This window comes from Aquarana catesbeiana, linkage group LG10, assembly GCF_042186555.1.
Source record: "Aquarana catesbeiana isolate 2022-GZ linkage group LG10, ASM4218655v1, whole genome shotgun sequence".
NCBI lineage: Eukaryota > Metazoa > Chordata > Amphibia > Anura > Ranidae > Aquarana > Aquarana catesbeiana.
Window position 1 is genome coordinate 202,881,181 of NC_133333.1, and position 15,756 is coordinate 202,896,936.

General features: G+C 43.3%; 1 non-coding gene across 1 annotated transcript; it reads right to left on the minus strand.

Annotated features, from left to right (window-relative positions):
* Positions 1 to 6,736: 6,736 nt before the first annotated feature.
* TRNAR-CCU (transfer RNA arginine (anticodon CCU)) lies at positions 6,737 to 6,809 on the minus strand. The gene has a single exon. It is a non-coding gene; the product is annotated as a tRNA-Arg (tRNA).
* Between the last annotated feature and the right edge of the window lie 8,947 nt (positions 6,810 to 15,756).

Genomic DNA, 15,756 nt, shown 5'->3' on the forward strand with positions numbered 1-15,756 from the left:
ATGCACATTGTGAAGCGCTTCAAATATCATTATTTATTTAAGCTCAGAGGTAAGACGTTTCTTGTAGTTGGTGACCAGGTTTGCACACATCTCAGGAAGGTGAATCATTTAGATGTTCATTGGCAAGCTCCAGATGGGCCTGTACATGTGCCTTCTTGAGGAGGGGGACCTTGCGGGCGCTGCAGGATTTCAATCCATGGTGGAGCATTGTGTTACCAATGGTTTGTTTGGTGACTGTGGTCCCAACTGCCTTGAGATCATTCACAAGCTCCTCCAGTGTAGTTCTGGGCTGATCCCTCACTTTTTTCATGATCATCCTTATCACATGAAGCAAAATCTTGCATGGAGCTCCAGACCGAATGCGAGTGATGGTTATTTTGTATTTCTTCCATTTGCGAATAATCGCTCCAGCAGTTGTCTCCTTCTCACCAAGCTTCTTGCTGATGGTCTTGCAGCCCATTCCAGCCTTGTGAAGGTCTACAATCTTGTCCCTGATGCCCTTTGACAGCTCTTTGGTCTTGCCCACGATGGTGAGGTTTGAATGGAAGAAAGAGATTCTGTGGACAGGTGTCTTTTATACACATAGCGAGTTGTCATTAGGAGCTCCTACTTAAACTGACAGGACTTATCTGTGTACCACATGAGCACCTACTGTAGCCAGTCTGTGGGAGCCAGAATTATTGTTGGTTGGTAGGGAATCAAATACTTATTTTACTCACTGAAATCCAACTTAATTTATAACATTTGTATGTGTTTTTTCAGGATTTTTGGTTGATATTCTGTCTCTATCACTTAAAATACACCTATGATAAAAATTATAGACCCTTCATTTCTTTGTAAGTGGGCATACTTACAAAATCTGCAGGGTTTTAAATAATAATTTTTCCAAACTGTATAACTGGTAAGTTGGAAAGAAGTGATTCTGTTTAAACTGAATTTCGTTCAAAATTACCAGTTTGGCCTTTGAAATTTTGAAATTTTTGAAAGTTTTTGGCCACCAATGAAAGGGTAGTTTTCTACTAACCAGCAATTTAATGTAACCACTTCTACTTTATAAGGATAACCACCATCCCTTTCAAATAGAGTGAAGAGCAGGAGATGCCATATTTTTATTTTTCTTAATCTCAGACCTGTCAGCAATGAATCACTAAAATTATGTTGATTGTTATGTGAACTGAATGTATATACAGTATGTATACAGTATATCTCAGAAAAGTGAGTACACCCCTCACATTTTTGTAAATATTTTATTCTATCTTTTCATGTGACAACACTGAAGAAATGACACTTTGCTACAATGTAAAGTAGTGAGTGTACAGCTTGTATAACAGTGTAAATTTGCTGTCCCCTCAAAATAACTCAACACACAGCCATTTATGTCTAAACTGCTGGCAACAAAAGTGAGTACACCCCTAAGTGAAAATGTCCAAATTGGGCCCAATTAGCCACTTTCCCTCCCCGGTGTCTCAGGTGTGAGAGGGGAGTAGGTGTGTTAAATTTGGTGTTATCGCTCTCACTCTCTCATACTGGTCACTGGAAGTTCAACATGGCACCTCATGGCAAAGAACTCTGAGGAGCTGGAAAAGAATTGTTGCTCTACATAAAGATGGCCTAGGCTATAAGAAGATTGCCAAGACCCTGAAGCTGCAGCACGGTAGCCAAGACCATACAGCGGTTTAGCAGGACAGGTTCCACTCAGAACAGGCCTCGCCATGGTCGACCAAAAAAGCTGAGTGCTTAGCATCATACCCAGAGGTTGTCTTTGGGAAATAGACGTATGAGTGCTGCCAGCATTGCTGCAGAGGTTGAAGGGGTGGGGGGTCAGCCTGTCAGTGCTCACACCATACGCTGCACACTGCATAAAATTGGTCTGCATGGCTGTCGTCCCAGAAGAAAGCCTCTTCTTAAGATGATGCACAAGAAAGCCCACAGTTTGCTGAGGACAAGCAGACTAAGGACGTAGATTACTGGAACCAGATAAACGTATTTGGTTCAGATGGTGTCAAGCGTGTGTGGCAGCAACCAGGTGAGGAGTACAAAGACAAGTGTGTCTTGCCTACAGTCAAGCATGGTGCTGGGAGTGACATGGTCTGGGGCTGCATGAGTGCTGCCGGCACTGGGGAGCTATAGTTCATTGAGGGAACCATGAATGCCAACATGTGATGTGACATACTGAAGCAGAGCATGATCCCCTCCCTTCGGAGACTGGGCCACAGGGCAGTATTCCAACAGAACGACCCCAAACATACCTCCAAGATGACCACTGCCTTGCTAAAGAAGCTGAGGGTAAGGCCCCTTTCACACTGGGGCAGTTTGCAGGCGCTATTGGGCTTTCACACTGAAGCGGTGCGCTGGCAAGAGAAGAAAAAATCTCCTGCAAGCCGCATCTTTGGAGCGGTGAAGGAGCGGTGTATTCACCGCTCCTTCACCGCTCCTTCCCATTGAAATCAATGGGACAGCGCGGCTATACCGCGGCTATACCGCGGCTATAGCCGCGCTACACGAGGGGTTTTAACCCTTTTTTGCCCGCCAGCGGGGGGTTAAAACCGCACCGCCAGTGGCCGAATACCGCGGTAAAACAGCGCTAAAAATAGCGCTGTTTTACCGCCGACGCCCCCTACTGCCCCAGTGTGAAAGGGGCCTTAATGGCAATAAAGTTCCAGCTGGGCGGAGAGATATCAAAATACTACTTCACTCCTCCAGTAAATAAGTTTGAGAAGACGACGGGCTTGGACTGAAGGTAAATCAGCAGCAGTGGCTGTCATCATCATCATCATCATCCATCATCATCCATCATCATCCATCATCATCATAATCCATCATCATCATCAGTGCAGTGTCTGTGTGAACACACAGAAAGTAACAGCACAGCAGCAAACTATTTCTACTGAGTGAGGGAACTGAAGTGTGAACCATCAAGAGGATTATTTTTCTCTCAAAAGGTACAGTCACAGTCAAGACGGCGCACACAAGCCCCCTTCACCCATGCCATGCCCTGGCTTGATGCCCATGACTGAATTACTGAATTATATACAGCTAAATGTGATCATCTTCATTGATCACATTTGGCTGCTATTTATTTCAATCATTATTGTCATGATAGTCACACAGTACAGGTGCTTTAAGCCACATCACATGTACTGTGTGTAATTATCATGGTAATGATGATGGGACAGTGAAATGCATCCTTGGCACTCATTTAGGGCTCATTCACACAAGGCACAGACATCCATCTCCCATGCACAGACTTTTACTGGCACAGTTTTGTGTGCATCCTGATGCCAGTGTCCCGTTAATTTTTTTTGGGACACATGGGTGCATGGACAAAGACACTGTGTCCCAATATGTCTTGAGGGTGCATGTCCTAATAAAAATGGAACATCAGCATTGTGCCGGTAAAAGTCTCTGCATGGGTTCCTGTGCCCTATGTGAATGTGCCATCACACTTGTGTTTGGGAGGGTGGTAAAAACGTCATGTGTCTTTTCACTGTCCCCAACCTCTTCCCCTTATTTTGCAAATCAGCCGAGGGTGGATAATATATGCTGTGGCCATGAAGCATTTTGCACAGAAAAAATGATCCCTGCTGCATTCAGCCACAGGCCTCCCCCGTTCTCCTAGGCTCTCCCATTCCATCTGGTTGGAAAAACAAAAACAAACAAATTTTTCAACAGTGCACATGTCTACTCCCCATTGGGACGGGAGAGCCCGGAGAAGCACTGGAGGCTGGCGGGAGGCAGGGGGACCCCCTTATGCCGCTTTTAAAAGCAATTCAGCGGCTAATTAGCAACTAGTATTGCTTTAACATAAAAGAGCTCTGCTGGCTGAAGAAAAAAAATAAAAATACCGGGTTTATGCCTGCAGCTGAGCATCGCCCGATATAAGCTTCCGAACTAGTAATGTACATGTATGTTAGCTGGTCCGGAAGAAAAATCCAGTGTCATGATGTATATGGTTTATGAATGAATTATGGGAAATAACACTTCTCCGTTTTATCACTTCAATGTTTATCACCAACGTTATTAACTTCCTATACTATAGACATGACTATAAGGCTGCATTCACACCTGGGCATTTTCAAACGCGGGTAGAATCGTTCTGAAAAGTTGGAATTCATTAGAAAACAATTAAACAAAGCAAATTTTGACAGATTTCATATATACATATAAATTCGGATGCATTTTTGATTATTCGGAGATTCGGATGTATCCGAATCTCTGAATAATCAAAAATTCATCTGAACTTGTATTCGGACCGAAACACATTGCACATGTCTAGTGTGTGTATATATACTGTGTATGTATGTATGTGTATATATATGTGTATATATATATATATATATATATATATATATATATATATATATATATATATATATATACACAGTGTACCCTGTTTCCCTGAAAATAAGACCTAGCGTGATTGTCGGTGATGGCTGCAATATAAGCCCTACCCCCCCAAATAAGCCCTAGTTAAAGTCCTTGTAGGTCTTATTTTCAGAGTAAAGCATTTTTTCGGGGAAACAGAGTAGGGCTTATTTGGGGGGTAGGGCTTATATTGCAGCCATCACTGACAATCATGCTATGTCTTATTTTTGGGGAAACAGGGTATATATATATATATATATATATATATATATATATATATGGCTTTTTTTTCTCGGAAAATAGGTGCTGGGACCACAACTCCTCAAACCCCTCTCCACACACACCCTCCAAACCGCATCGAATAGTGGGTGTGGTCAAATTTCACTAACAGTAGGAGGAATTAAACACCAGGAGTGCATTATGTGCAGAGTTCAGAGGGGTTACACACAGTGTAGAGTTCAGGGGTGCACTGCATACGGAGTGCAGAGTTCAGGGGTGCACTGCATACGGAGTGCAGAGTTCAGGGGCTTCACTGTATACAGAGTGCAGAGTTCAGGGATGTGCTGCACACAGAGTGAAGAGTTCAGCCATCTTCCACAGCTGCTGCATCCCCTTCTGCATCCCCCATCCATATCTCACTTTCATTCCCACTCCTTATAAAAGCTCCACCATTTTCCACATGTTTTACTTTTATTGCTGTATTAACCCGAAGTGCCCAGCCAACTCTAGTATCTCCTGACACACTGTGGGTGTCTCTGCCTCTCTCACTTGCAGGGAGATCATCCAGTGGGGGGGGGGGGGTTGGCATCTACACTGCACCCCAGACACCTGCATCTTCCTTGTCCCCATCCTGCATTAAGTGGGATCCACTCCGGAGATCAGATCTGTGGGAGCCGTTGGGAGACAAGCTGTCACTTGTAAACACAGAAGCCAAGTGATAGTGGTGAGCAGGGAGCAGAGGGTCTGAGCCGGAGTTGGTGGAGCTGAGTTCCACTAAGTTCCAGCTGAAAAAAGGCCCTGCTCCTTACCTCTGCACTCTATACATTATATACTCCTTATCTCTGCACGCTATACAATATACACTCTATACATTATACTGTATACTCCTGACCAAGGTGTTAATTGTCTTAATGGTTTCTAATTATTTAATGAAGCTCTCAGGCGGTGTGTCAGTTCTCTGTCTGTATTTTATGTTCAGAAAAGAATTAAGCACCCCAGATGGAATTCAAATCCACATCCCTGACTAAGGATGCCATTATCTTACCCGTTAGGCCACGGGGCTTTGCTCATATTTTTTGTTTGTCTTGGGGGAGGGGTTATTATTTTGTGAAATGTACAATTAGTGTACAATCAATTTTTATTGGAGATAAATCCATAGAATGAAATTATTCTAGGGCTTTGATGGACATATTATCTCCAAAAGAGGAAAAATTCCTTCCTGACCCCATAAGGCGATCGGATAATCCCTGAATCATCAGTCTAGGGTGTCCAGTTCATCTCCCTGTACATTGTTCAGAATGTAGAGATGGGACCCCAACATCAAGGGCCCACAATCCAGAAGGCCATTTAGAAAGAGGTCTGATCTCAAACTCCACCCCTCCAGGGAGAAAGCTATCCCAATTACTGCCAGAGTCACTGCTGCACATATAATTGGCAGAAAATGTGGAGGAGGAGCGGGCTATGGGGGAGGAGTCTAAATGGCATGCCTTAAACCACTTACAGTGGAACTATACTCGCCTCCCCTCACACCCCCCACCACCCTCGAAATCTTCACTTCACCGTCTTCTAGGTTCCAGCTCTTCAGCCATCTTGACTGACTAGCCATGAGGCCAGACTGAGCACAGCCTCAGTACTTTCCTGAGACAAACGGTGATAAGAGGAATGCAGGAGACATGCCCCCTCTCCTTCTGCATTCCTCTTGACGCCGCTTGTCTACAGAGATTTCCTGTCTCCTTCCTAGCTATGTAGTCAGGCTTGGTGCCCCCACACTTTCCCCAACAACATACCTAGGAAGGGGATGTCCACTTTTCTCAGCTCTAGGCACTTTCCTGAGACAAATAGTGACAAGAGGAATGCAGAGGACATGCAAAAGGTTGAGAAACAATGCTCTAAGATATGGAAATTACAGGTAAGTCAAACTTCCTCTGATTGCAACCACTGACACTAATGTTGGTGGTTATTATTGCTGAAATTGATCTCTCATGCTGGGGCAATTACCGTCCCCACTAATACCAATGTTGGGGGTTATTATTACTGCAATTGATCACTTCTGCTGGGGCAATTACCGTCCTCACTAATACCAATGTTGGGGGGTTATTATTCCTTCAGTTGATCACTCCCTACATCCTGGTATAAGAGACAAGCAAGATATCGCCCCAGGTGGGACTCGAACCCACAATCCCTGACCGAGGAGGCCAGTGCCTTAACCATTAGGCCACCGGAGCTTTGCTATCTAGCTATATCCATCTATCACCCCCCCCCCCCCCCATATCTATCCATCTAACATCTATCTATATTTAAATTTTTATATATCTAATATTTTTCCATCTATCACTCATCCCCCCCCTATATCTATCTATCTATTCATCTCTGACTCCTCAGAGATGAGCCCTCTTCAGAACCCTAAACCTTATGATGATTCAGAGGAAGGCAAAACCCCCCCTTGGTCATATTATCTCCAAAGCGGTAAAAATTCCTTCCTGACCCCATAAGGCGATCGGATAATCCCTGAATCATCAGTCTAGAGTGTCCAGTTCATCTCCCTTTACATTGCTCAGAATGTAGAGACAGGACCACAACATCAAGGGCCCACAATCCAGAAGGCCATTTAGAAAGAGGTCTGATCTCAAACTCCACCCCTCCAGGAAGCAACCTATCCCAATCACTCCCAAAGTCACTGCTGCACATACAATGGGCAGGAAATGTGGAGTAGAGGCGGGCTATGGGGGAGGAGTCTAAATGGCATGCCTTGAACCACTTAAAGTGGAACTTTACTCGCCTCCCCTCTTACCCATGCCACCTTCTTCACTTCACTGTCTTCTAGGTTCCAGATCTTCAGCCATCTTGATTGACTAGTTATGAGGTCAGACTGAGCACAGCCTCAGAACTTTCTTGAGACATTCCTCTTGCCGCGACTTGTCTCCGGAGAGTTCCTGTCTCCTTCCTAGCTATGTAGTCAGGCTTGGTGCCCCCACACTTCCCCCAAACAACATGCCTAGGATGGAGATGTCCACTTTTCTTAGCTCTAGGCATTTTCCCGAGATAAATGGTGACGAGGAATGCAGAGGGAATGCCCCCCCATTCCTTCTGCATTCCTCTTGCCGCTGCTTGTCTCAGGAGAGTACCTGTCTAGCTATGTTGTCGGACGGCTGCAGGTGTAGAGGGTGCACTCAGTCTGACCTCATGGTTTTAGATTTTGAGGGCGGCGGGGGTGTGAGGGGAGTATAGTTCCACTTTAAGTGGTTCAAGCCATGCCATTTAGACTCCTCCCTATATTGTGTGGACCTTAAAATTCTGACTTCTTCAATTTTCGGTGTCTTCGGTGGAGCTTTCCGCATCTTCGGTGGAGCTTTCCGCGTCTTCGGTGGAGCTTTCCGCGTCTTCAGTGGAGCTTTCTGCGTCTTCAGTGGAGCTTTCCGAGTCTTCGGTGGAGCTTTCCGAGTCTTCTTCTTCTTCTTCTTCTTCTTCTTCTTCTTCTTCTTCGGCAATAAATTCCTCTATCTTCATGTTTAAATCTTTCCTTGTTTTAAAAATCTGGAAGGAAAAAATGACATTCGTCAGTCTTCCAGATTTATACAGTAAATGGTGACAAAGCTTGGTAAGCCCAACCCCCGAGGTGCAGCAAATACCCCAAGAGGGATCCTTCAATCCTAGCTCCCTCTAGTGATCAGAAGAAGCACTGCACTGCATTAACACATCCTTGACGTATATATAGATACAGTGACTCTGTGCTGTCGCCCCAGGACAGGAAGTATGTTTCTGGTGGGATTAAGCTGTGTGCCTGACACATACATAATAATTCTCACCAATAATAAACAGAATTCCTTCAGACAAGTCCCCAAACCATGTGATTGTGCGGTGATCACAAAATCACAAATGTGAGAGTTCTGTACAAAAAACACGTCTTGGATGCTGCTGAATAATCTCCCCTCCCCCAATATACACGGACCCCTCCATTATTCATATACTTACCGGCTGTGGTGTAAATGCTGCGGGTGACTTTCCTTTCTCCACCTCGGCCCAGTCAGTCGTTTTGAAAAATGGGTGCCCTCTGATGTCCCTTACAAGGCGCGCCCGTTCATCCTGGTCTTTGCATAAGAGCTGTAAAAAAAAAAAGAAATATGATAAGAAACATGGAGAACAATAACAATATGTAACCAATAGAACTCCCCATCGTAATCTTTGATTCTGACAGTGACATATTTCAGCTTTCTTGATTTTGCTTGTAAACCTGCCACTATGTTATGATTGGATCGGGTTGTAGCATGGTACCTGGTATAGTACATGCTCAGGAGGACTATAAGTGAAGGCAGATCCTTCCACTAAGCAGTCAGTGTGATAAAAGTATTGCTATGACCCACATGAATGTGTGGTGGAAAGAATGTAGAGTTGTGTGTTCTGAACTCCTAACAAGGTCTGTATAACCTGGAAAGAGTTTTGTCTGTAAAGAGAAGGTAAAGCTGTGTATACTCACCATATCTATGAGATCCTTGAGGTGAACATCCTTGTCCTTTGGACGAATCCGGTGCAAAGGAAGGCCTGGCGTGGTCCCCTGGGTTTTCTTCATCTCTCTGAGCTCATGCACGCTAACGGACATCTGATTCACTATCACTCCCAAGGAGTAATAGTCCACTGTGGTGTTGTATGGGTGCCCTTTTAGGATCTATAGAAACATAAGGAGAGAAAAAAGGATGAGAACATTCCTATTCCAGGCAAAGGATAGACGGGACTCCATGCTAACATATATGATGTATGAAGCCCCTCAGGAGTCCTAAAATTTTGCTCAAAATACATCAAACTAAGGCGGAGCTTGTGAATGTTGGCGGTGGGGCTTACCAATTATATATAGTCAAAACTTTTGTTTTATATGTTTTGGATAGAGTACGGAAGGGCCGAGACCCCTGCCACTTTATTTTTGCTGTCTGTGTGCCATTGGGAGAATTTCCCTTCACTTCCTGTCCCCGGGATTCAAGAGGAAGTCAAAGGAATTCTCCCAAAGTGAGAGAAACTCTACTCTAATGCCGCATACACACGGTCGGATTTTCTGATGGGAAATGTTGGATGTGAGCTTGTTGTCGGAAAGATCCGACTGTGTGTATGCTCCATCGGACATTTGCTGTCGGACTTTCCGCCAACAAATGTTTGATAGCAGGTTCTCAAATTTTCCGCCAACAAAACGTTGTTGTCGGAAAGTCAGATTGTGTGTACACAAGTCCATCGCACAAAAGTTCACACATGCTCGGAATCAAGCAGAAGGAGCCGCACTAGCTATTGAACTTCCTTTTTCTCGGCTCGTCATACGTCTTGTACGTCACCGCGTTCCCACATTTGTAATTGTTGGCCAACAATTGTGTGACCGTGTGTATGCAAGACAAGTTTGAGCCAACAAGCTTCGAACAAAAATCCACGGTTTTGTTGGCGGAAATTTTCATCATGTGTACGCGGCATTAGGATCTTGTCCCCAAACAGGTGTCACCACTGGAAGACTTTCCTCTATTCCTGTTCTGGGGACAGCTTGTAAACATTTTGCATCCTGCTGTATTTTCTTTCTTGCTAACAATGGTCACCAGTACACATAAAGAGTGTGACTTCCCTTATGAGGACACCAATAAAAACCTGAGAGAGGGTCTAACCCTAGCCTTTTAGTCTGCATTCATACATTGGCCTTTTTTTGCTGCACATTGTGTGAAGATTGTCACCCCCCCCAAAAAAGTTCAGGAGCTTCTTTTAGGCAGCAATTGCAGCGCAGTTGATCACGTGACAATCGCGGAAGAACCGCACCGCGTTTTTAGGTGGGATTCAATAAATGGCATCCTAAATGTACATTGTGCGATTTGTCATTCACACCTGGGTATTTGGATGTCAAGATTCAAAATGTCCATGTGTGAATGTGGCCTTAATGAAAGGGGAGCCCCTTTATCTCTTCTCTATATTCCGTAGTAAATATTACAATTCAGTCTAATATCCGGAATCTTACCTCTGGGGCCATGTAACCGTGTGTCCCCACACATCCTTCGATCTTAACGTTCTTAGTGACTCCGGCCACTGAGAGACCAAAATCACTGATCCTGATGTGACCGTTGCGGTGCAGTAGAATGTTCATGGGTTTGATATCTCTGTGAAGAAAAGAAGTGAACCGTTAGCTCTGCATATCCCACATTGTAATAAAGAAAGGAAAGATACAAATATACATATATACAAAGAAGAATGAAGATTGATGGGTGGACATTGGCTTCTCTTATATCCGCCTACAAGGAAGATCTCTGTCCCGGAGTTCCCAGCTCCGCCCACCTGCTATATTCATCATGAGGAGGTCTCACTCCTCTTGCTGGATTTGATATAAATCCTCCATTAAGCAGAATATGGCATGAGCAGGGAGAATTGTACAGCAGATGGAAGGAGACAGCACAACTGGGAAGTCTTCCTGATTTAATAAAACATACCAGAAGCCAAGGGGTGACTGTTAGTAAAGGAGGGGGGAGGGGGGAATATGGGAAAATGGGACTTTATATGAAACACAACACTTGGGGAGATCGAATCACTCAATGATCGTAAATAAAATATTTATTAATGACACAATTGAGTGCAATAGATAACATGATTGGTAGAAAAATAGATGATACAAAATAAGGATAAAAATAATCAAGTTTATCTTTATTTTGTATCATCTATTTTTCTACCAATCATGTTATCTATTGCACTCAATTGTGTCATTAATAAATATTTTATTTACTATCATTGAGTGATTCGATCTCCCCAAGTGCTGTGTTTCATATAAAGTCCCATTTTCCTATATTCCCCCCTCCCCCCTCCTGTACTAACCAATAGGGATGGAGACCTGTGTACTGGATAGTCATGGTCTCATATAAAGTCCCATTTCATCTTTCTATTTTAAGGGGTGATTGTTAGTCAGCTAATTTAATACTTACCTATGGACGATCCCACGAGCATGGAGGAATTGCAGGCCACAAATAATCTCGGCAGTGAGACATCTGAAGGAGAAGGAAAAATGTGAATTAGTATTCAAAAAATATCACAGAGCAATAAAAGGTAAAGATGAAGAGACTTCCCCCTATAGTACATAGGGGTGTGGATGGACGGGGCTCAGTGGGAGTGGCCTGGTTGTGTCACTGCCTGTTCTCAGTGGTCAGCCACCCCCCCCTCCCCGACTCCATCACAACGCCGTCATTGGACTTACCTTATGATGTTGTCCTCAAATGGAGCTAAAGTTAATATCAGTTCAAATAAAGACCCGCCACTCAGGTATTCCATGACAAAGAACAGATAATCCTGTGTGAAAAGAAGAGATAAAGGTTACATTAGAGACAAGTAAGATTTCACTTTGTGGAGGAATATAGGAAGGCAGGGGGTAAAGTACAGGAATAGGATAAAAAAAGCCTGGGAGATAAAAAGACTTACCTCTGTTTGGAATGTTGTAAATAGACGAGTGATATATGGCTGGTTCCTGCACTGTTCCAGTATGTTACACTCTTCATTGTCATCGGCGGATTCACATCCTTCCAGTTTAATCATCTTTATCGCCACCTTCAGTCGAATGGAGGGATGGGAGGCCAACATCACCTTCCCAAAGCCCCCTTCTCCAAGTTTTTTATGGATGGTAAAATCTTTCCATGTCCTCTTCTTCACGCTTTCCTCATCCTCGGTGTCATTGGTGGTTGGGTCATTGTTTGCTTCTGGGGAGAGCAAAAAATATATATATATTATTTCTTTTCCTGCTATTTGAGGTTTACAAGTCTATAGAGGACAGATGGCTGCAGATAAACGGGTACAATTTATGTAGGAGGATTTGTTTAATCTCTGTGTATCACCTGAGGCCAGTCACTTCACTGGGTATATGGAGGGTGTCCAATCACTTTAAATGCGTTTCCTTTTACATAAGTGAATGTGATTGGTGTTGTTGGAAATGATCTGGTGTCACTCGTCTCTCTTTATGGGAATTCTATACATGGACAATGTGGGGGTTCTGCGCACCCCCCCCCCGGGAGTCCATTCTCAGTGCTCAGCTTTCTGTGCCAGGACTAGTGTAAGTGCTTCTAATTCACCCCGAATAACCAGATTTCTACTTTGTGGTCACCAAGAGATGGAAATCCTAATGTGACCTCTGACTGCGCTGAGATCTTGGTGATAAAGACCACCGATCTGCTACATTCCATACACAGGCTGTGCTTCCTGCTTAGTATGCCTGTGATTTTCTCTTCCTCCCTCTCATTGCAATCCCATCATTCTGCTTATCCTAATTATTAATCATTCCAATATTCTATATTGGTTTTATCTCAGCCGTTGTACAACAAGGGGGGCTACCTGAACTCTAGTGATCTATAGACAGAAATATAAATATAAATATAAATATAAATATATATATATATATATATATATATATATATATATATATATATATATATATATATATATATATATATATATATATATATATACTGCACTTATTAAACTGGTATAATTAAACAATAGAGAGTGGTGTGTCTGCAGGAGCAGGGGGGCGAGTCCTGTTATGGACACTATAATAGAAGGAAACCTTTTTTTTTTTTTTGCTCCTGCAGCCCCCCCATACAGAGCCCAGAACATGACTGTCCACATGACTACCAGTGACCATGATGGGAATGGCAGTGATGGGGGCAGCCGCTCTGTCAGCCTGCCATGTGCAATCATTTAGTTTACAGTTGGGCTGTCTGTCAGGTCTGTGCATCTCCTTCACATCCGATACCTGTCAGCTCACACCTGTCACCTTCAAATCTGATTGGCTGCCCAACGGTCAACTGAAGAGTCGCCCAACTGACAAATGCTGCTGTTAATTGCATTGTCTCAGTATTTCCTGCTACAGGAAGGGTCCCGATGGAAAGATTTCCCTTCATTATCTGTTCTGTATACACAGCAAGACTTGGGAAGAAATATCTCAGTCCCCTCCTAGACCGTTGTCACCGAAAGCCGTGTCCCCATCAGAAGATTTCCCCCTCTATTCCTGTCCTGGTGGATCTTCCATCACTTTCCCTCCTGGTGTCATTGGTGATCATGAATCTCCCTAATGGAGACCTGACAGGGCTTCTAACACTTCCCTACTCTATGCAGTGACCCTTCTAGGTGTATATAGCAGTGACCCCCAGTGTATATAGTATATATGTAGGAGACATACATTATATTACTCTACAGTGCTTGCATTATTTTGTCTATTATAATACTTACCAATGACCTCATCTTTTGTGAATTTTGGTTGAGGAATGGGCTGAAGTTCGTCTTCAGCTTCCTCGCCCCCCCGCCCATTTGCCCTCCCCTCACCCCTTGGAGGGGTGGTATCCTCAGGTGGGCGGTCCTCTGTTATGGGGTTCACACTGAGAAGTACGTTTTCCTCTTTGTTGGTGATCAGAGGAATCGTCGCATTGTATCTTCCCTTCTTCTTCTTCAATAGCTGTCTAATTGCCCAACACCCACCCTTCTGGGGGGTAGGTATTATAGGCTGGGTGGTAGGTGGGTGATCCTCTGTTATGGGGTTCACACTGAGAAGTACAACGTTTTCCTCTTTGGTGGTGATCAGAGGATTCGTCACATTGTATCTTCCCTTCTTCTTCTTCAATAGCTGTCTAATTGCCCAACACCCACCCTTCTGGGGGGTAGGTATTATAGGCTGGGTGGTAGGTGGGTGATCCTCTGTTAAAGGTCCCACTTTCAGTAATAAAACAGATTCCTCTGTGATGGTTTTCAGGGAATCCTGCAACTGATACTTTTTATTTCTCCCAAAAAGCCGCATCATTTTCAAATAATGAGCAACAACGCAGAGAAATTCAGAATCGCCTCCTTCTCCTTCAGACACTAGACTCTGACTGAGCTCCAACTGCCACGAGCTGGTTTATCTTAAGGTTCTGCTGTGTTGCCATGACAATAACTGCCAATATGCAAATGAGGTCACATGGCTCTGCCCACTGCTGTGTTGCCATGACAATAACTGCCAATATGCAAATGAGGTCACATGGCTCTGCCCAGTGCTGTGTTGCCATGACAATAACTGCCAATATGTAAATGAGGTCACTCCCAACTGGTAAACAACACATTTTTTCTTTGGTAAACAAATTTTTTTTTTTCTAATAAAAATACATTTGGGACATCTGTGGGGTATTTAAATCTGCTTTCTTTCATGTTTAACCAGAGTCATTTTGGATTTTAGGTGTTTACATGTTTAAAACAGTTTTTTTTGCTAGAAAATTACTTCCAAACATTATATATGTTTTTTTTTCTAACACCCTAGAGAATAAAATGGCGGTTGTTGCAATACTTTTTTTTGCACCGTATTTGCGCAGCGGTCTTATAAGCGCACTTTTTTTGGAAAAAATGCACTTTTTTTAATAAAAAAAATAAGACAACAGTAAAGTTAGCCCATTTTTTTTTTTTTATATTGTGAGATATAATGTTATGCCAAGTAAATTGATACCGAAAATGTCACGCTAATTGCGCCCGCTCGTGGAATGGCGTCAAATTATTACCCTCAAAAATCTCCATAGGCATCGTTTAAAAAATTCTACAGGTTGCATGTTTAGCGTTACAGAGGAGGTCTAGGGCTAGAATTATTGCTCTCGCTCTTCCGGTCGCGGCGATACCTCACATGTTTGGTTTGACCACCGTTTTCATATGCGGGCGCTACTCGTGTATGCGTTCGCTTCTGCGCACAAGCTCGTCGGGACGGGTTTTTTTAAAAAAATTACCTCCTCTGTAACTCAAAACATGCAACCTGTAGAATTTTTTAAACGTCGCCTATGGAGATTTTTGAGGGAAAAAGTTTGACGCCATTCCACGAGCGGGCACAATTTTGAAGCGTGACGTGTTGGGTATAAATTTATTTGGCAATATTAAAAAAAATTGCGCTAACTTTACTGTTGTCTTATTTTTTTATTCAAAAAAGTGAATTTTTTCCAAAAAAAGTGCGCTTGTAAGACCGCTGCGCAAATACGGTGCAAAAAAAAATATTGCAACAACCGCCATTTTACACTGTTCAAAAAAGAAAAAAAATGTTGACTCACTTTTATTCCTATTACAAGGAATGTAAACATCCCTTGTAATAGAAAAAAGCATGACAGGACCTCTTAAATATGAGATCTGGGGTCAAAAAGACCTCCGATCTCATATTTACACTAAAATGCAATTAAA